This window comes from Thunnus albacares, chromosome 14 (genome assembly GCF_914725855.1).
Source record: "Thunnus albacares chromosome 14, fThuAlb1.1, whole genome shotgun sequence".
NCBI classification, from domain to species: Eukaryota; Metazoa; Chordata; class Actinopteri; order Scombriformes; family Scombridae; genus Thunnus; species Thunnus albacares.
Window position 1 is genome coordinate 4045920 of NC_058119.1, and position 23534 is coordinate 4069453.

Below are 23534 nucleotides of genomic sequence, written 5' to 3' on the forward strand. Positions count from 1 at the left end.
CCTTGTTTCTGCTGTAATGTAAATTGTCAGTTAAGGTAGTGTGTTCTCCCAGCTGTTTTCTGCATAAACGCACCGTGCACTATCTCTCGCTGTGGTTTACTAGTTGAGGTCAGTGCGGGGTTATGTGTGTGGGGGTTGTTTTGACTGGCCACTGTCTTTTGTGTTTTTTTTTTTTTTTCCTACAGTTTTGATGGTAGGCTGCCATGCTGGTGTTATCAGGTCCCATTGGGAAATGTTTTCAACATCAGTCACTGTGCATGTTGTGTGTTTCTGGATGTGTATTTGTGTGTTTTTGTTTCTGTATGTGGGAATGCGTGTGTGTGTGTGTGTGTGTGTACCAACAGCACAGTAATCTGTAGGCGGGTCATCATTCTTAATGCAGCCTGTGTCATCAGTTCCCGTGACAACAGGGGGAATGATGCGACCGATACATATGAAACAGGGTGCCATGCATAAACATGGAGGCTGCAGGAGGAGGAGGAGGAGGGTGAGGGCAGCGTGGGGGCGAGGTTATATGGGGGATGTTTGTGTGTGTAGGTGTGCATGCGTGTGTGTGTATGTGTGTGTGTGTATGTGTGCTACCGTACCTGGACCTCTCTGTATTCCTGTTTATTATTCATGAGCCCCCCCACAGCATGTTGTCACTAGCCCCTCCCCCTGACATGTGAGTGTGTGTGTGTGTGTGTGTGTGTGTGTGATGGATGATGACAACGTCAACGGATGGGAGTTCGGGATTAAGATCAAATACAGCTCAACGTCACACACTGTCAGGTTCACTGGACACATTCGGCCACACGCGGCCTCACGCACACACACACACACGCATGCTCTTACATATATACAAGTTTCTCATATTTTGTAAAGGCACAATATGTGATCTGTCTCCTTACTTCCAAAAATACAAATAAAAGTAATTAAAAAATGTAAATAGTAAATTAAATTTAAAAAAATGTAAAAGTAGTGATACACAATGAAAAAATATTCTTTTATGTCTATTACTGTAAAAGTCCATTTAAAATGTCACCTGAGTAAAACTACAGCAAAATGCTGAATAATCAAAAGTAAAGGTTTCATTATGCAAAATGGCTTTTAAAAGTTTTAAGCAGCATTGTAATGTTGCAGCTGGTCTGGTTGGTACTGCTAATTACTACTTTATATATTCTTTGTCATTTAATTCACAACAATTCATCATATTTTAAGATGGTAATATGTAAAGTTTTAATTTGCACTTGCTGTCAGACAAATGTAGTGAAGAAAAGAGTACAATGTCTCCTCTGAGATGTAGCAGATAAAGTTACACAAAATGTAAATACTCATTTAAAGTACTGTGCAAGCTTAAGTACAGTGCTTGAATAAATGAAGCTACATTCCACAAAAAAATTAAAACTTTTTAATGATGATGTGACAATAAGCCAGTGATATTTATGGCCATGAATATACAGATTGGACTTTTAGGAGTAGTCTTGAGTTGCATGTATCGATTCACTAGCCCATCCTCCCAAAAAAGAAGACAGTATAGGTTGTAAATTCAGTAGCCAAAAACAACATATAGTTATGATTGAGTGACAGATGCCATCTAGTGGCCGTAGTAATTATGACCCGAAGAAGTGACGCAGTTCAGATGACGTCTATATGAGGTGACAAATTTCCATATTCAGAGGTGGACTGGAAAAGTGGACTGCAGAAAATCACTGTTCACTTCCCGTTTCCAACCACTAGTTTTTTTAAAAAAAAACCATAACTACGATTATCATGGTGTTTATTGACGACATGACGACAAATGTTGCCTAACTTTAAGGAAGAGCAACGTTAACCCACACAACATTTCAAGTGATCATTTCAACTCGAACTGTAATCTTTCCCTAATCCTAACCAGCCAAGTGGGTTTTGTGCCTAAACTTAACCTAACCACAACGTTACACCATAAAACATCATTATTTTTTAACAGTGATTTATAACGGTTTGGGAAAGCTAGCGATAGAGGCGGCATAATAGAAAACACTCTTATGGGTCGTTCTGGTACGATCAACCTATTTGGTGGTTTAATTATGAGGATGTATTGCAATTTACACATCACTTGTCACATAAAGATGACTTTTTGTACAGGAACCAAATCCCTTCATTATATAAAAAATAAGTATAATTTATGAACAAATGTGTAATTTCATAGGAAAGAAAGTCCTCACTGAATTCTATCTAAACTGTGTCCTCTTTACTGCCCACCTATTATCATTTTCATGAGCTTTATGTTAGTGAACTTTTTTGCCCTGCTTTTCTCCTCTCAGGCTATTCAGGCTGCCCTAAACCTCTGAGGGACCATGTGCAGCCTGAAAGAGGATGTGTCACTACTCAGAGCTGAAATGGCCATTGTAACTCCTTCAAAATAAAATAATCTAATCAATACAGATTTACATGTTAAACATTTTACTCAGAAACTTACCACCTCAAAAGGATCCTTTTTTTTCTTTTGTCATGGCTTTTCTTTTTCTGTTAGACTACTGGAAAAGAAAGCATGACAAGAAATTTCACTATAATGCATTAATTACCAGACTGATATAGCTCCAATTTTTCAGGTTTTTGTTTTTTCATTGCATGTTTGGTCAGTATTTACAGGTAGGTTGTAGAGGGGGGAGACTGAGTCTTTATTTGTTCAGAGACCGGACACACACACACACGCACACACACACACACTAAGGAGAGGCAGTGAAGGCAGCTATGGCCTCCTCTCTCCACACACAGCATTCCAAAGGGAGATGTTTTCAATTCACTCATTATAGAGGGGTCGCACAGGGTCAAGTTCAATGCCAGGGAAAAAGAGCGGCTACACTGAGGGGAGCGCCACCCACTCACCCACACACACACACATACATGCACATACACATACACACTCCCATGCAGCGAGCACAGCACGAGTAGAATTACCGCCAGCAGAGCTCGGGATTTTGGGTAAATACACCAAAATTAGCCTCATTGTGTTGTTTGCATTTCAGCAGAAGAGGAAAAAAAAAAGGACAAGAAAGAGAGATGGTGGAAATAAAAGGATCAAAGCAAATGGATGGATGGAGAGATGGCAGAGGTCGGGTGGGCCGTTGGTTTGGTAAACTAGCTGGGCAGTAAACATTTGGGGGGTGGGGGTAAAGTGTAATGATGTCATTAGTATGCATCACAGCCTCTGTGTCTTACATTCTCTCTTTCCATTTGTCACTCTATCTCTTCTTGTCTGTTTTTTCTCTGCCTTTTTCTCTCCCTCTGAGAGTTGTAGACTTTATCCAGAGAGAGAGAGACTCTGCTGGGAGTGGGACGTGTGTAGGGAGGGGACGTAAATCTGTTTTCACAGTCATGTTATGGGGACTCGCCTCCCCTACGGAGACCAAAAGCAAGTCCCCTTAACTTAAATCATTAATTTTTGGGTGAAGACTTGATTTAAAGTTAAGGTTAGTTTAAGTTTATGCTAAGGTTAGGGTTAGGGTTAGGGTTAGGGTTAGAGTTAGGCATGTGGTGGTTATGGGCAAGGTTAGGACTAGTCTCCAGGAAATGAATGTAAGTCAATGTAATGTCCTCTGAAGTGATGGAAACCTGACTGTGTGTGTGTGTGTGTGTGTGTGTGTGTGTGTGTGTGTGTGTGTGTGTGTGTGTGTGTGTGTGTGTGTGTGTGTGTGTTAGGGGCTCAGCAATAGTGCAGGATCGGGAGAAAATGCACATCAGCAAATGGAACATGACTGTTGTGTCTGATGTCAGTGACATGGGGAAGGTAATCTAAGCGGTTGTTTCAAAACTGAGAGAGAGCAACGAGGAGGAAGAGTAGAAGCACCTCCTCTCTGAGAAGTATTGTTGTAAGGACTGAGAGAAAGACAGAAGAGGAAGAACTGAATGGTTTCGACAATGATAGATCAATTTTGCTGTTGTGTTGATTTAGTTAAGTTATACAGGTTAAAGGTATGAAGGGTCTCTTCTCAGAGACTGTCATGACAAAATATCTCTGCTCTTATTCTTTTTTATTGTCCAATTAATCAAATTGATTCCCTGGCTTTGTCAACTCCATCCAGCAGTAAATCTTGAAGGGCTAAAGTCTTCAGGTAAAACACGTTCTTTTTCCTTCTTCTCACCTGTACTATACACATTCAAACTGGACTTTTTGTGGAAATTTCCCATAATAAGTCATATGTCCCTCCTCCTTCAAAGAGAATAAGAAAAAAGGTGGCAAACTGTGTGTAAACGTAAAGACTACTGCAGCTAAATCAGTCTGGTATTTCAAAGTTCTTTGACAGCAGAGAGGCCAAGAGACCACAAGAGGACATTTCAGTCGTGTGGGTACAATATGATCTATGAATCAATAATCCACAGGCGTACAGTATGATACAATATGATTCTCTGCAGATCCTCTCTATGTCCTCTGGTCACAGAAGACCTTTAAGGGTCCATCCATTTTTAATTATCCTCATGACTGAAAATCAGGTGACACCTCCACAAGAAATATTTGAAACATAGTCACAGTTGCACACATACTGTACTCGTGACAGCTGCACATTGATAGGATTCAATTTGTGTCATAATAATTGAACAAAATCTCCCAACAATTAAACCAAAAAAACAAAAAAAAATGGATAAAAATGAATTGAAACCCCAAAATTGACCTCATACAAAAGTGCTACATTTGATTACAATATTCTCATTTTTCTTTCACTGATCATGGTTTCTCTTTTCAGTTTTACTGCTGAATTTTTCTGTTCTGGTTCTGACACAAAGCTCTCATGTGGGCAGGTGTTTCAGGGCTGCAACCCCCCTTGACCTCTTACTTTTGGAGGGACTGGTCAGTGGTCCGAAGTGCAACAAGTTTCCCCCACCAACTCAGTTTCTCACAACTGGTAATCCTCTTTTCTTAGGTTATTATAAGTATTTATAAACAACCATATACTGTAGATAAATTGGCCACTGTATATATATATATATATATATATATATATATATATATATATATGCATTTAAAGAATGTGATACTGTAATGTCATGTTTGTTGTTAAAGCAAGTTAAAGCTATTGTACTATTAAGCCAGCATTCCTGAAAGACTAATTAAAATCTAGTTAACGTTATTGTTAGCTTAGAATGTCAGCGCTGCTGATGTATCTATTGCTTTAGCTTCCCCAGGACAACGTGACGTCACGTGACCGGACACGGGATGATTAAGGCCAAAACAAACATAACGTTATTATGTCACATTCTTTAAATTCATATATATTCTGCAGCCAATGTAGCAGTATGGTTATTCAAGAAACAGAGCAAGTTGGTGGGGAGAAAAAATTTAAGTCGTACCATTTGTTGCACTTTCGGACCATTGACCTATCTCTCCAAAAATAAGTGGACGAAAGGGACGTGAACTGAAACAGAAAAATTCACCAGCAAACTGAAAAAATTGATCACAAAAAAGAAATCCTGATCAGTGAGGAGAGTGATAATATTGTAATCAAATGTAGAAGTTTGGCCTTTAAGGTAATTTTTTCTGATCTGATTTTTGTTCAGTTATTAAGACAAAAATTGAATCCCATACACTTTGAGATGATAAAGTTGAATCAAAAAACACTCACCCTGGTTTGAGCTCTTATTCTGCCGTCGGCTGAATTTTACAATTTCATTGTCTTTGGGGCGGCTGGAATGTTGTCTTGTTTCTTCTCTCCGTCCAGTAATAACAGGTTAGCTGCCTCAAATGGTCAGTTTTAGCAGCCAGCTGGTGGTCAGCAGAACGGCCAGCCAGCAGCCCGGCAGCAGCAGTCATTCTGCTGCTCTCTGACAAACCATTGTTGGTTTTGAAACCTCATTATGGTGACAAAGTTAACCGCAGATTTGTGGGAAGTTCTTGGATGACCACTTGCATGTATAGAAAAACGGCTTTCTGTTTTCTTGACAGCTGTGATGAATCTCCTAACCACAGTTGCTTTCAAGTAGCAGCTATTGAGAATCTTTGTTGTGGCATTTTTGTGGAATTCGACATGCAAGCAGGTTTCTATTAAACGAGATTCACAAATAAAGGTGAAACACAGTGCTTAAGCTCTCAAAAGTGCCCTAACAATAAAGATTTATGCACGAGTCCACTGCTGCACAGTGAGTCAAACTGTGCTTTACTCAGCCTCTGTCTGCTTTTCCAGATAGTTAACGGTCCATTTCCCTGCACACTGCTGCACCATCTTCATCAGAGACAGAAAAAGACAGAAAAAAAGGAGTAATTAAAATGTCTTAACTTGTAGCTTAATTACGAGCCAGCCAATGAATCTCTTTGTCAATGCAACTCTCTTTCCCTGTTCCCACTTTTGCATAAAACAAAAAAAAAAACCTCTGTTAAAAAATGTAATTTGCTCTTTGTTAAGAATACATTCTGCCTTTTTTTTTTCTTGTCGAAGTTGAAACGTTAACGTGCCCCCCCCCCCCTCTTCTTTTTTTTTTACTTTCGACCACCCTCCCTTCCCCTCCCTGAAATTCCCCAACACTGTAGCCATGGAAATGGGACTTTGGGGATGAAAGGAAACCATAATTTTGTGGCGGGATTAATTTGGAGACATGAGCGATGCCAAATGAAATCCCTGTCAAAACCTCTGCTGATTCTTTTCATCGCCTGCAGATCCCTGAGAAATCTGTTCCCCGTGGCGTTTATGATTTGACAGTCCAGTAGTTTTGGACTTAGTTCCCCCCTGATACCTCTGACATGTTGACATTAAGTGGTTTCCAAGACAGGCAGCACCCATATTTCAATCACCATTAAGCAGAGGATATTTGGTGTTAGTTTGGATGAAAAGAAGCGCCAGTGACAAACAACGGCAGGCAAACAACTGTAATTACATTAGAGGGTGAGCCGCAGCCATTTCCTGACAGTGGAGGAAGGTAAATATAGTCCACATCTGACCCTTAGATCTATCAGAAAAAGTGGGACTGATTGTATACTGGTGTCCTTGTCGAGTGTCCTTTTTTCAAATCAGTCCTGTCAAGTGGAAGAACTTACTTACTTTTTCACTTCTTTTTACCTTGACATGAACTGAAGGCAGAGCACCCCACTACAAGAGAAGAAGGGAATATTGTAATCACACAAAACATCACCTATACACAATGGGTGCATGCAGTATACAGGAACTTCACTCTCAACTTGGAATTTTTTTCAGTTCAATTCATTTTTGAAGTCATTTTTTTAGGGTATCTGCCAGTTTTTTGTTTGTTCCTTTGTTCTATGTAAAAATAAATGCATATATACACTACTGTAAGACACACGCAAGTAATTAAAATCACTTTTACAACACAAACTGAGCTGTTTAAATATTTATGCTGCAGTGAGGTCTCATGACAGTAAAACTTATACAGCTGCAACAGAAATTATATTTAAAATGTAAAGATTTGAAGGGGGCACGCTAAAAAAAAGTTTCTGATAAATGTCACATGACTATTTTTAACATGGTTTGATCTCTGGAGGTTACCTCCATGCTGCAGTAGGTTTTTAAAGTCCCTGCCTGTCTTGTTTGAGGATCATGGATAAGACCTGCTGTGACCATCAGTGACTCACTGACGAGGTAACACAGAATGTGAATAGTAAACAATTGTTTACTGTCAATAATGGATAAATTATGATGTTAAAAATTCATTTATTGATTGTATTTGTTTTCAAAAATGTCGACAGTGGTTACCTATTTTTAATGTAAGTGCATGAAATATTGATATAAATATTAAGTAAGCTTTTGGGATCACTGCTTATTGCCACAATTGTGAAAGGTTTTTAGCACAAATGCTTGTTGAATGAGAGGATTTACTGGTACTACTCTTTATTTCTGTTTTGCAAATTGTGTATCTTTGGGTTTGAAACTCTTAGTTGGACGAGACAAAACAGATGAAGACATTTCCATGGGTCCTGGAAAATTATGATGAGCATTTTCCCCCTTTTATTTTGACATTAACCATGGCATAAACAGGCCTCGTTGAAGAAAAAAAAATTCGAGAATGATGTCTTAATGTTGCCAGAATAAAGTCATGTTTTTGAGAAAAAAAAGTCACAATATTATGAGAATACAGTTATAGCATTTATTGAAATATCACTATTTTTTTCTTTCAACTAATCAAAAAACAATTGAGATATTAAGGAGGATATATTAAGATATTTATGGAACCAAAAGATACCAGCAACTGATCTTAAAAAAACATGATAGTATATTGATATCAACAAAATGTTTTTTTTTTAATGATTGGTTGACACCATGACAAAGTACCTTATGTTGTTATCTTCATATCCACCCACTTTCTGGCTTCTCTCTCTTCTACCAGAAATGTGCAACTCTGCTAAATATGTTGCAAGAAAATGAAATAAATGCAGTTTTTCCAGCTGAGCAATTTTCACTCCACCTCCCTCCCCAAGCCCTCGACGCCCACAAATCACACATTGCATGTCCACCTTCTTGTTTGTGTATGAGAGGGAATTAGCTTGACTCTCCCCTGCTCGCTCCATTCAAATTCACCCTGCATTTGTGCGCACACACACACACACACACACACACACCGACACACACATGCACCCACACGGAGGAAACCCAAACACAGCAGCTCACATCAACTGGGACTTTATGAATCTCATATCTTCCGGATATACCTGCGTACTATACATGGCTCACTGCCTATCCACCTGAAATCCAACCAAACAAAGAATTAAATTCCCTCAGTAGAACTCTCTCTTACCGGAGGCTTTGCAACCACCAGCTGAGCTCTATTTAAGCAAACTTCCAATGTAGGAGCCCACATTCAATTTGAGACCTGGAGAAAACGGATCTAACAGCTAGGCGGGGAAGCCATCGCTGTTAGAACTTTATGTGGTGGTTTTAGTGGGGCGGCTGTGTGTGGATTCTGTTCTGAATATTTCTTCTTTTTTTTTTTTATCCCTTGGGTCTCTGCTGTCTTGTCCAGCTGTGTTTTGCTGCCAGAAGAGAGTTCTTCAGTGAGGTGAAAGTTTCTTCTGTGCAGGGGAGAAAGTTGCATGCTGAAAAACTTCCACGCAGAGTCAGAGAGCTTCCACTGTTGGAGAAAGTAGGACTCGAGAATGAAGGATGGGTGGTGTGGGAGAAGGAGAGGAGGATAAGGTCAGTCGACTTACTCGCCAACTCCTGCATTGGCTGGAAAGTTGCAAGCTTCCAACAAGATCAGAGCAGCATTTCTCTGAAATGCTGCGGCCTTCACTGTTCCCTAAACTGACATCCAGCCCTCCTTTACACACCCTCCTCTTAAACACAGATTAAAGATTTGCCTGTCAAGGCTGCGCCGCCGCCGCCACCAGACAAGCCAACAACTTTCTTCTGATTTAACTTTCATACCTCTTTACAAAACTGCTGTGATACATTATGGATGATCCTGAAGGTCAGGACAAGATCACAAACAAGAAAGCCATTGCCCACAATCTTGTGTCATTCCCCCCCTGAAAAAAAGAAAAAAATAACCTAACACCGCATACTGATGACGGATGGTCCATGTTTTTGATTGCAAGACCCGAGTTTCCAACTGGACTTTTTTTGTTCTGCGAGTGCAACCTGTCCATTGGTATAGAGTTGGTAGGGTGAAGGGGGTTGTCCCTTTGAAATGATAAGCAGAGTCTTCCTACACTGAGGGACTGTCATTGAAGTCTTTGTTTGCCCATCGGTGGCTTGGAGGCGTCTGTGAACTTGAGGGTCGGCGCAGAATAGAAATGACCATGTAACCTACTTCGAGGTCACCTAATGAAGGAAAATGTATTCATATATTTTCCTGGTTGTATTAGTTTGCGCAATATGCTTCCTTTTGAAGCCCAAGGTTGCAGGTTCATTTTTGAAGTGGTTTTCAATCATCCCTTGGCATTGAAGTTTCTTTTGTGCTCAGAAACTGGGCTTCACAGGACTACAGGTCCTGTTAATTCTGAGTATCTACATACGGTCTACAGCCCATGAGGTTCTTTATTGCTCTGTATATCACAGAAGAGTCAGTTTTGAGGAATTTAAACACCCAGACACACAGAAGACCAGTCAGATAAATACCTCACAAACTCCAACAAGTGAATATGTAGGACAGGATGTATCTGAGCAAGTATCTGTCTCTCTTTCTGTCCGACAGTCCATCCCTCGGGCTGCTGTGGTTCGTCCAGACCTGCTGCGACACAGTTGCCTCAAGCAATTTTTCCCCTCCATCATCACCTGTATTAAACACTCTCACACACCCCATCCCCGCTGACATACCACCCCCCGCTACCTCGCCACATCCCGGACCCATTTCCCCACATTTTTGAGGCTCTTCCTAGCTGGACCCCCCGGTCGGATTCACAGCGGGGACCCCTCCAGCCCATCAGAGAAGTAATTCACACTCTACCTCATTTGAGTTATTTACTCTATTACCACCCTGGCTGGCCCATTCCCCATAGCTACCCACTGAGACCTGGAGCTCAGGATGGGTACCCGGGCTTCCAGCAGGACTGGCAATGCCCTCCAACAGCATCCCCCGTCCCCACCCCTCCCGCATTATAGCGGGCGCTGCCACCTCAATCTGCAGCTGGCACAGTATGGGGGGGTGTGGGTGGGGGTTAGGGACGAGATGAGTGTGGAGATTGCTCAGCTAGCTTGGAGTAGAGAGGTGTGGATGGTACATGGGTGTGTGTGCGCGTGCGTTCACGTATGTGTGTGCGTGTCAGGCACGTCCTCTCCCCATTGGTAGTCTTCCGTCAGTCATTATCACACCTAAAGCCTGTGCTTCTCTCAGATGACTTGATAGATTTACATGACTCTGTCTGGGGACCTGTGAAAAAGACAGGATCCAATGGAGAGATGAGAGAGAAGACCGCACCATCATCCTCTCCAAAATAAGAAGAGGGACGGCACAGTCACACCTTAATAAAAAATGTCCTTTTTTGGGGGGTGGATGGCGCTCCTCATACTTCACACAATAGGCACAAGTCTCCATCTCTCCTATTGTAGAATTGAAATAGCCCTTCTCATCAAAGATCCCCTCGAGCTCATCTGCCAGGGTAAGAAATGAGTGATTTCGCCCATCTTCTTCATCTCATTTCAATCTCAAGTCATGTCACTTTCTCTCACATATTACCATTCAGTATTATTCCGGCTTTTATGAATTTACCTGGCTCTAATACATTGTCTTCAGCGGCTCATTTGTGATGCTATTATAGTTCTGTTGCAGATAGCAGGGGGAGCTCGGAGCTGTTGTTTGCCGGGTTAGTCAGCTTTTCACATATCTGGGACAAGAAGTAATTTGAAGCATATGAGTTTAGACACGTTACAACCTTTGTCCAACTAAAAGCATGTATGACACCCTCTTTGTATCAAGATAACTTTCAGATATGCAGAGACCCGGTGGTAGTATCAAACTCAGCATACTTTCCACAAATTCAATAAAATCAACAGCAGTAGATAGAAACAGACCACATTATATCTATCATGTCACTCAGATTATAATCTTATAGCTCTTAACTGACCGGCTGCAGCTCCGTAACACAGAGACAGAAGAATGTAGTGATGTGTAAAGTCAGATCGCTGGCTTGGCCTTGGTGAAACTGACTGTTTCCCCATTTTTTACATTATTTACACATCTGGAGAACAAGTCTCAAATCTGAAACACTAAAAAAAAAAACAGATTGCTGGTGGAATCCTCATCAAAGTTTGAGCAGTCTGACTTCCAGACCAGAGAGTTAAGTGAGACAGGATGGGCCTGTTGGAAGAGCAGTGGTGAGGGTCGAAAAGTAACCATGACTAGAGCTATGTAGAATAACTTAGTAACTAGTTACTTATATCACTCAAATAGTAACTATCCTCTGTACTAGCTTACTCATACAGTAGGTAATGCTCTCAGGTTACCTTCCACCAAACAGGATAAACAGAAACCTGACACAATTCCTTCATTTTAGTCGACAAAACAATCTTACAACAATCTGACAGCGTGCATTTAGTAGCTGTTCTGGAGATGTCAAATCTATCACACACTCAGCAGATGGAGTTTGCTCTGTTGTCATTCAGTTTCCATTTTTCTAAAGACTTTTAAGAAGTTTTCATCCATGTCGGTGTAGAAGTTGGGATTGAACACCCATCCTTGGAAACAGTAGCTGACAAGAACTCACCACAATGTGCAGTCGGTAGCTGTGAACATTATTTAAATTGGTTCAGTAATTCCAGATTTATTTATTTATTTATTCATGTATTTCTGAAGGGATGGTAACAGCTAGCCTGGCTCTGTCCGAAGATATGAAAATCTGCCTACCAGCACCTCTTAAAGCTCGAGCACACTGTGTTATGTGCGAGACTATTTTGTTGTCAATATCAAACTTTTCCTCAACATCTTCAGTTTTCAAAATATGCTGATTTCTCCAGATACTGACCTCCCTGGTCTAAATTAAACATATATATACCTGTACATAAGAAGAATGAAAGATTATATAACTAGTATCAACACCATAAAGTACTGTCACATTTCAGAACACTGTACTACGGGTCAGTAGTGATTATAAAAGACCCAGTCTAACGGATCTGTTTGTCAGTCTTTGTCAGTCAGCCATATTCATGTTTCTCCATTTGAGATCAAGTGGGGGAAAAAACAATCTTTTGTTATGGTACATGTGTGTGTTAGTGTGTGTGTGTGTGTGTGTGTGTGTGTGTGTGTGTACATGTATGTGCTGGGGTGTGTCAGAACAGCTCCAGAGTGTTACAATTGGTGTTTGCCCTCTCGACTCTTCAACTCTCCTTGGTCACAGAAGCAGGTGTTGATGCTGCCTCTATTGAAAGTGTCGCTCACACCATTTAAAAAGTGAGGACACACTCGGCTGTTTTGCATATGTTGGGGTTTCGGGGTCTCGGTGCACTGGAGTCCGTCTGTGTGGGATTCGATCATTGACACATCAAATTGCCTTCCCTGCAGTTTCTCTTGCTCTTTTTTTTTTTTCTTTCCTCGTGCCTCTTTTGCATATTTCCATCTTCAAATTGATCATTAACTTCATCTATTTTATATTCATCTATGTTTTGTTTTTACTGTGATTCTGTCTTATGCCACTTCTTTGCTCTCTTCTGTATTTTTCTCCTTTTTTCCTCTGAACAATATTTTCCATGCATCATTTTCTGCCTCCTCTGTGATAGCTGTGACGAGATGAACTTGTGAAAAAAAACTGTAAATGCATCTTCAAGAAGACACTGAGATAATATGATATATTTCTACAGCTGTTACCTGCATCATTTCAATAAATCAGGGCCTTAATATTTCTTAAGCTTTAGTTCAAAATGAGCTTTTAAAGCTGTTTCAAAGTGATTTATTTATGTTGTAATAATATATTTTAAAAATGAAAAAGCGCTTTTCAGGTATTTTGTTAGTCACCTCTGATAAATTCCTGTCTTCTAAATGCTCACTGAGGTTGGAATTTAATATCTTCTGTTTTTTGACCTTTTTGGTGTTTAACTTATAGTCACTGATGGATCACCACATGAGTTTTGTTCATGTTAATCACTCAGACATTCAGATTAAATGAATTTAGAAAAAATATACCAAAAATAACTTCTCAAACCGGTTTTTATACCTTTCAATGACAGTTAAAAGTGATGAGTTATTTGTTTAAAAGAACAACAATAAATGGTTATTTTCCTGATTGATCCATTTGTCAATTATTTCTCAACTAACCAATTTATCTTCCAAAACCCAAATTTATTATTATTATTTATCATAGAGCAGAAAGACACAAATATTCATATTTAAACAGCTGGAACCAAAGATTAATCAATTATCAAAATTTTTGCTGATTAAATGTATGTCAATGAACTAATTGATTAATTGATGAATGGTTTCAGCTCTAGAAGATGCTGAACTAGCTATATGTGTGTTAGTGTGTGTGTCCCCCCACCCCTCACTCCTCCAGAGGTCTAACCCACCCTTTCATACCTGGCGCCCCGCTCCGTCTCCCTCCCCGTCACTATCCCTCCACCAAAACTCATATGGGACCACCTCTCATCCTTCTCTTCATTATCCATTCTTTCCACTCCTCTTTTTTTTTCTTCTTTCTTGCAGCTCCTCATCTTCTCTCCCTCCCCCTCCACTCGTCTGTCGGTCTGTCTGGCACCTCGAGCGCCGCTAAGCCTTCAACCAGTGTCAAAACGTACGGAGCTGGAACAGTGGCTCTGCTGTGTTTAGGTGGTGGCATTCACACACACTCACACACTCATACAGAAGCAAATACAGCCGTTCGCTCTGAACACACACTTGTTTATACACACATGTACGCTCACACACAAATACACACATGCAAACACAAGTTCAGGCTTGTACAAGGATGATCTGTCACACACACACACACACACACACACACACACACACACTGTACTGTATGTGGATAATAAACAGCAGAGCAGCAGAACATCAGTCACATGTGTTTGCATTATGGCATGGAGACAGATATGACACAAACCAACCCCTTCCCAACAACACATTACACACACACACACACACACACACACACCGTGATACTGTGAGTTATTGAGTCAGACAAGTCAAAGCCTTCCAAAGTTGGTGTGTGTGTGTGTGTGTGTGAGCATGTGTGTGTGTGTGTGTGTAATAATCCATTGGTTCTGTTCTGTGCTGATTCCGGGCGCTAAGCCCTGCCACAATTATTCAAATCCAGGCTTTTAGTTGCAGCACACCTCTCTCCATGGGCCTATGAGCCGGTAATCTTGCCTTTGGCCCTGCATTTCAAATGGCCTTAACTCCCATAAGGAATGCATATGAAGAGGAGCCACTAGTGGCTTAATCCGCCCTGTTTAAGTTGCTGAAACGTACACCTGTCACGCCGTCTCGCACCGGAGCTTGTGGCTACTGATAGCTGGGCTGTAAATCCAAAGGCATGTAGCTTTTTAGCCCTTTTTTTTAAAAAAAAAAAATATTATCGTGCCGTTTGGTGGGGAGGTGTGGGGTGTAGAGGTAGAGAAGACCCCCTCCTGTCCTTACACCATGTCATTTTTTTTTCTTCTTTATTTCCTGGCTCTTTTTAATTTTTAAATATATTTTTTTTTTATCTCTGAGTCTGACTCATTTTATTTCCATCCCTCTCTTCCATGTATCTGTTTGTACCTTTCTCTCTCTTTGATACTGGTGCTATTCTCTTCCTTCTACTCTGTATTTTTATGTTTTTATATATTTTTTAATATGTATTCTGTAACTTCTTGCAGACTTTTCAGTCAACATATCTGTTACATTAAAATAACATCAATACCAAAATCTTTTTTTTTAATTTTATTTTATTAAATGATCTATAGTTTCATAAATTATACATTACATATTTTAAATAAAAATGAATAAATAAAAAAGTCAATATATTGATCCAACCAACAGAAAGTATTGTAAATATCCTTAAGATTTCACCTCTGGTTTATTTAGTGACACCTGTGGCACACTAAGACCCACAGAGCTCCAGTCAACATGTTCGGCCATGAGGAAGATTAGATGACTCCTTTCTATCACTGTTGCGAGCTGGAACTTGTACCAAGGTAAATATGTTTCCTCTTCAAAATGCCAAGGATCAGCTGTTCCTCTCTACCAAATGATGTAATTACATGACATACTATATGTGCATGCAACCTGTGCACATGCATTGTTTTCTGTGAATCAAACACCATTCAAATGAAGTGTAGGAATGTTGGACTCCACCACTGACAATGCAAACTTCTTTATAGAGTGGTAAATATCTATTGAGTGTAAATACATTTAATGGCTAAAAGCTGACGAAAAAAGTATCATAACTTTAAAGATCAATTATTATTTTCATAGTTTTGGTCATATTTCCTATTGGTAATAGCAAACAGTAAAGTTGTTGACCAAACTGTACAGCCATCACACTTTACAGACAGACTTCCTGGTTCAGTTTTGCCCCAGTGTGTTGGTGGTTGTGCACACACAGTTTTCCAGTGCAACAAGGAATTATTACCAACATTTGGGGTGTTTTGGATAATCTGAGTAATCTGAGTATAGTTAATAGCTTTGCATAGACTTGACCATATCACATACATACTATATATGTTACTGATTCTATTTATGTTGGTGATTGAATTAATGACAGATTGATCTGAAACACTGACTAATGCATATATATATATATATATGACAAAACAAAAAAAATCATTACAAACCTTTGTACTACAGTCACTACAAACACATAGCAACAGTGTAGTCAATGTCATCTCTTGCTTCCACAGTCAGCGCCTGACATACACATGTACACAGATCCTAAAACCTTACATAGTGCATTACATTAGCCCTGGACTATTTATTTACTGATTTAACAGAGTGATGACCAAAGGAGTTAAAGAGTCCTCTGTACAGTCTAAATCTTTTATTTGATTGCAAAAGCTGATATTCTCCCAAATGTCAGAAATAACAGAAAACATGATGATATATGAGGAGATGTTCTGCTGTAATATTTGTGGGTCATATGTGTGTTTTTTATAGGTTGATTAAATAATCAACTCTTAAGTCCATTTACTAGTTATTTCCATTGCTTTCCACTGCATCTCATGGTCTTCATCAGAGGATGGAGTTGTTATATAGAGTCAGACATTTTTTTCTTTGATGTGCTAATGTTCATGTAGACTGCAACTGTACAATTGTCTTTGTACTCAAAGTATGTATGCAGGTTGAATCTTGGGGGTTGATGGTCTAACCATACCTGTCACCTCACAGCCTATCAGCTTATTGGTGTACATATATACTGTAGGCATGTGGCATGTTAATCCTTTTTTTTTTATTACCTCAAGAAGACCCAACATGGGATTGCAACTTGTTCTATTTAAATGCATTTGTGGTTTAGAGTCAGTGTGCAGGCTGTGAGTGTTTCATCAGTGAGTTCAGTGTTATCATAACAGATACAGATGAAGGAAAAAACTATGCAAGTAAGACAAAAGAATTTTCTCTAGATAGAAAGATACCAGACATGGTTTGAGGAAACGAAAAGCATCATCTCCACCAGAAGGCCCCAGCTACCTATTACAGCCAAAAAGGAGCAGAATACTCACTGCTTTGTCTACACACAAACACGCACACACACACACACACACACACACACACCCCAGCTCACACAGTGTCTGTGGTAGGGACAGCGATCAGCTCAGGACAGCTGCACAGCAGCCTCAGGTAAGACAGAAACTCGCAGCCTCTTACACAAGGGACCAGCGTGTACTCGACATCTGTCGACACAAACACACACAGACACAAACACGGACACACATACACAGACTTTGAACTTTTTCTTTTTTTTCTTGGCTAACAACAAGCTTTTGTTTGAGCCGGCCACAATATGCTTCGAGTAGACAACTTTGCAACTTGGTACAAATCTCCCAAACTCTCACAAGCGCTGATCAGAGCATGTTGTACCCCCACACACACACACACACGCACATGCACACACACGCACACACATAGTCAGCCTCCCAGCGCTCTTCAGCTGGCATGTGTTAGGCCCAGCGGCTGCTCGCTGCCAGGCGGTCTGGGCCTGGACTTTTACCCAGAAGAGGGGCACTGCCAGTAGGCTGATGCTCTACCCGTGGCCCAGGCCTGAAATAAGGCCTTCAGAGGTTTAGTCCCTCCAGTATGTGTGTGTATGTGTGTGTGTGTTTAATATCACTGTATGTATTGGCAGTGATGTGTTGGCCATCTGGTAATCTGGCCCTTCTAGGACCACACATAGCATTAGTAGTCTTACAGCTGCCACAGCTATTTACAGGCCCACACACTTGCAGGGACACAGGCACACACATACAGTACAACCACAGCAGCTACCCATAGAGATATACACCCATACACACACCCAAACACACACACGCAGCGGCTGAGGAACACACCCGTACACTCAGAAAAATGCATACACAGGCAGAGGCAAACTAAACACACAGGCAGAGGTTTGTAAAATGACTTTTACAAGCATAGTGACGGACACACACACCTTAAAATATGCACACAGAGGTACAAACACACACACACACACTTGCACACAGATGCAGGCATGCTGAGACTCTGACACTCTGCTGCCCCACATTCTGTTCGCTTTGTCCATATTCTTATGTAATTTATAAAAATGCGATGTGCTGTTTGTGCTGCTATGTGATCCATGGCCACCTAATGTTCTCCGCCACCTGCTCGGTGTTTGGAGTCGAGGTCTTAATGCGACGGCGTGGGCGACACTGGACAGACCGAGTGCAGAACAGCCAGTGACTCATCGGGCTTCAAAAAAGCCAATCCAGAGAAATAATTGAAAATAAGAGGCCTTTATGTAAGGTGAATGCGGCTAATGAGCAGTCGGCATGTGTATCTGCAAACCATCTTTTGTTCCACTTCATGGCTTTCTGCTACTGTATTTTTCCTCTTCTTTGTTACTTAAAAGTAATGCTTTGTAGTTTGTTTTTGGGGTGTTGGCAGCAAATGCAGCATTTTGTGTTCTGTAAGATTTGGTTTGGCACTAGACAACAGGGTGGAAGGTTGTATAACTACTGCAACTTTTGACTGACTCCTTTCATTTTGAGTTCTTAGCGTTGCATTGTTTTCCCAAGCTGCGCTTGTTCTTTACCAGGCTATTTGCAGTCATGGATACTCACAGATGGTAACTTGTGATCTTTTAGACTTAAACAGTGTGCACTTCCCTGGATGGAGGGCATCTCACCCAAAAGGGGAATACCATTCAATAAGAATTCCTGTTCTATTTCTGTAGTCTTGGACGTCCACTCAGTATTTTTGAACTTAAAAAAAAAAAAAAAAAAAACAACTCTCCACCAAAGAACTTTAATAACAAAGACTCAGATTTGTCAAGTCATCGGGGATGCATTCCTGACTCATGTGAAAAAAGTCATTTAACAGAGTCATATTAATTCTTATTTTGTTCTTCTTTTTCCATGTGTTTTAACTTCAGTTTGAGTTGGTTTTAAAAGTCCAAGAAAATAGAAATAGTGAGTCCGCACCACTCCACAATCAACATAACAATTTGTGATTTTAGATTTAAAGCTGCATGAAGTGCTTTTGACCACTAGGGGGCTAAAAGACTACAATACAAACTTACTGATATACCATCCACTTATAAAGTTATTATGACTAAAAATTGCATTTATGCATCCAGCAGACACAGAACAACAAGGTCATCTCAATGGAGTTAAGTATTTGGCCACAGGAAGATTACTTTATATTTACTTTTAGCCATGTTTTTGTATGGAAGTGAATTGTATTCATCAAAGAAAAAAATGAAATGGAGATGTTATCTCATAATTATTACATAATATTTCATAATGATTTTGAAGATCTGAGAAGATCTCATAATTACAAGAACATTTTATCATAATTATGAGAAAACAAGTCGTAATTTGTCTTGACAGTTCATTCTAGACACTGGAAATACAAGTTGACAAAATAATCTCCACTGAAAGTCAATTTACTTGCTTGTTATGGATTTTTTTTTTAACATATCACACAGTCATACAGTCTGGAACTGTAAACTGAGACTTAAAATTATTCTGAGCACTTCTAAGACTTGTTCATGTTGGTTTAAAAGTTGAGCTTTCATTCTTGAACATACGAGTAAATGACCTTGATTGGTGGTTTTTTGTCAACTCCTGTTCCAAAGTCTAAAATAAACCATCAATCCACTGGTAGAGTCTCTTTTGACTGGTGTCTTTTGCCTGAATATTGATGGGTCCACAGATGTTGTCCGCAGACAGGAACGCATTAGTAGATCAATTTCACATGCACTTATTCCAGTACTAGCTTACAAAAACAACTATGGTCAGAGATCATTTTTTTCCACACATACACTAAAATTTGGATTGAGATCCCATATTACATTAGATCAATAACCTCTATTACACACTTCAAACAGGCATATAAACACTATCTGATGGAAGGACACACATACAACCACTGATCCAACTCACATACACCATCTTACTCACTCCACTTAAAGGTGCAGTGTGTAGAATTTAGTGGCATCTAGCAGAAAACACTTGGCAGAAATGGAATATAATATTCATAAGTATGTTTTAATTAGTGTATAATCACCTGAAAATAAGAATCGTTGTGTTTTCGTTACCTTAGAATGAGCCCTTTATATCTACATAGAGAGCGGGTCCTCTTCCATGAAGGCTGCCATGTTGCACCGCCATGTATCTACAGAAGCCTAGAATGGACAAACCAAATGCTGGTTCTAGAGAGGGCCTTTCGCATTTTTCGCAAGTTTCATGGCCACCGTAGGTTCTCTCACACACTTGGAAGGGCAGTGAGGGGTATTCAGTTTGTTGCAATCTGCAACCTGACTGCTAGATGCCACTAAATCCTACACACTGGTCCTTTAAGTCCTCACCTCTGTAGTGTCTGTGTAGCTGTTTATGTTTTTTTGTTGTTTTGTTTCTGTTTTTATATTGTAATGTGTTTCTGTCTTTTATGTGCTGCAGAACACAAACCTGCTGTAAACCAGTTTTAACTGAGTCAGGCCAGTTTAAATGTAACACATTTTAACACCTTTAATGTTACTTTTAATCTTTCCCTGTATAATAATAATAAATGAAATGAAATGAAAATGTATGGAATCTGGAAGGTAACATTTAGATGTCCTTGGTTATTGTTATCTGCAGAATGTATTGACCATGTGTGGTTTCCCACATCTTTCTGATGCAATCACTTTCTTGACAGCCTCAAACTACCACCTCCTCCCTCCTCTACCTATAGTACAATCCAGCTGTGAAGGTTGGGAGAATGGCCCGAGGACACTGGCCGCTTTCTCCTGACGTTTCACCTTTGACACTGTCGATCCCTTCATCACTGCACCACCCCAAAGCCTTGAAGTGACAAATCAGTTGATATTTTGAAAAATAGAGGGATCCTGTCTCTGTACTGTCTCTGTCTGTATGCAGTACAGACAGAGACAGTACAGAGACAGTGGTGGTGTAATTTAATTTTCTTGTTTGTATGCGCAACATCTGCATTTTGTGACTGTCCTGCCATTATTAAATCAGGTGAGGATTTACAGAACAGCATTGGAGACACGTTCTTCCTATTTTATCTGTTACATTACATTGAGCAAGGCCACAGATGTCTCTTATTACATACATACAGTGCATTGTGCACACACAATTTCACACAGAAAAAAAATACAGTCAAACCACATGAATGAAGGTGGCATAGCTTCTAGCTGCATGTACAGCTGGAGGTCCTTTTTCTAGTCGTGTTCAGTTACAGTCATCTGCCTGTACAATAATACCCCCATAAAATTAACATTATGATTGAGCTATCACATAATGACTGCACATCCAAGTGACTGGATATTCTCTCTTCCCAGGGAAGAATGTCCATTTGATTAGAGGAGGAATACGGGCTGATCGAGGGGATAATGGCCCGACCAAGGGAATCAGCGCACAAAATGAAACGTCTCACGCTTCTCTGACACACACTGGAAGTAAATGGTGTAAAGCCAAGGGCATATCGATTTTCAGCTATATCATATCCCTACTTTTCTGTATTTTCCTTGCTCCATAGCTGTGAAATGTCTTCCAGTTCCATATACACTGGACACTGGAAACATGCCAGATAGGGAAGTGCTCAGAGAGAGAGAGAAGAAACACTAGTGGCCTTGTCAAAATTCATGAGTCTCAAAAGTTGCTTGGGAAATGGTAGCAGGGTGGCCTTGTGGTTAAAAAGACCATAACTGGAATGTCCCAGTTTCCATCCTACAGTAATCTAATGAAATTAAAGCAGTTTAAGTTAAAGAACAAACACAGCAAGCGAGCCCTAGAGGCTGCTATATTAATTACAACCATCATATATGAACATGTAAAAAAAACAAATAAAACACCATACTGCCAGTTTTGGTCACACTAGACAGTGGCACAGAGAAATTCAACTTGGTGACTGATCACATGCAGCGCTGGCTGGCAAACTACTGTGGCTAACACGCTAGCTAGCCAACATGCTAGCACTAGTCAGTCATAATAGCTCACCTAGCTACCTAGCTTACTAGCTGTCAGTAACTGGACAATAATTGGTTTGCTATTGGTAAATGACACATTCACATGTCAAAGTTCATCAAAGTTGAACTTGACACAAAATATTTTTATGGATTTACTTTGTTTGCATCAGTAAATATGCTGATAGCAGCAGTTCAGTTGAAATCAACTGATTTCACTGCAAAATGTAGTCGTTCTAAATGTTGGTGTTACCAGGCCTTAAAAGATGCACTGTCAAGCTTTCTTGTAAGCATACAAAATTTATGTTTACATTCAATTTACTCAGCAACTCTGTGTGTATCTTTGACATCTAGCAAAATATCAAATCCATTTCTTTCCTCAAAAACATCTGCAAAGGCTGATTTTTCTTAAATCCTGCATTGTTAACCTCCATGTTTAGTAGCTTGCACTCTTCCCTGCCTTTGTTGGCACATTGGTGCATGTCTTGGCGCACATCACCAGCTGTAATTGGGGGAAAAGTGTGAAACCATTGGCAGGAATGTGTATCATGGCACCTGTGTACATGAGTGCAAACCAACAGACAAACAAAATGCAGACCCACTCATAGAAAAAAACTGCTCCATAGCACTACTAACACTAGGGTCAGAGACTCCACAGGGTACCCTTTAATGGGGCAACAAAAAGTTTGTCTTGAACATTCTGCTGGAGGAAAGGTTAAAGGATCAAAAGATGAAATATGTACTTCGGCCTATGAATGTACTCAACAGATTTCATGCAATCTGCCTCTTTTTTATTTTTATTTTTTGATTTTAGGGACTTGTGACCCTACTATTACTAAAAGCCTGGCTATGGCCCTGGCTAAAGGGGAGTTCATGTGCCCAACATAAAAAAATGTTCATCCTCTTGAGAGTATGATTGTCTTGAGAAATGTCATGGCAATCTTTTTTTTTTTTTTTTTTTTTTGTACCATGGCAAACCTTTTTTCCACCCGTTATGGAAGTTGTTAACTGACTCAGCAGTAGGAAACAAATCTGTCCATCCACATAGCTATTGAAGTTTATCATCTATCACGGTATAGATTTTAGATCATATCATCCAGCTCGATTAGAATACATGTTCTGACCAAACACAACAGATCAGAGTATCCCTTCAAAGTAATGACTATGGTCAAATTCATAAAATTAGCAAAGACTATGGTTACATGTGTGCTTTTGTTTGAAAAATTACCACCACCTCCTGCTTTTCCCAATTCGAGAACCAGTAGGATTTGTGCATTTTACTCCTCCCCCACAGCCATCACTACACACACACACAGTGCCACACTTCTATGTCCATACTATTATCCATTTTTCACGTCCAATTGCTCTGTTATGGTAATCGTCGAAGGCTCGCCATGGGCTGATTACTCACAGCTGACTTCAGAAGCTTCTCCCTCCTCTCTCCTGCCGTTCTCCTGCTGGCTCTTAATGCACTATTAACCCATTCCTGCTTATTAATTCCTTCCTAGTCATTGCGAGGCGTCCACTCCATGATATCTGTCATCATTCCATGCCTATTAGCTCCTCGGCCAACAGTTATTCCTAG

At 40.1% G+C, this 23534-nt stretch overlaps 1 long non-coding RNA gene across 3 annotated transcripts in view; it reads left to right on the forward strand.

The window, feature by feature from the left end:
* The window catches only part of LOC122997028, a 167485-nt gene that overhangs the window by 113892 nt on the left and 30059 nt on the right, over nucleotides 1–23534 (forward strand). The window lies entirely within an intron of this gene.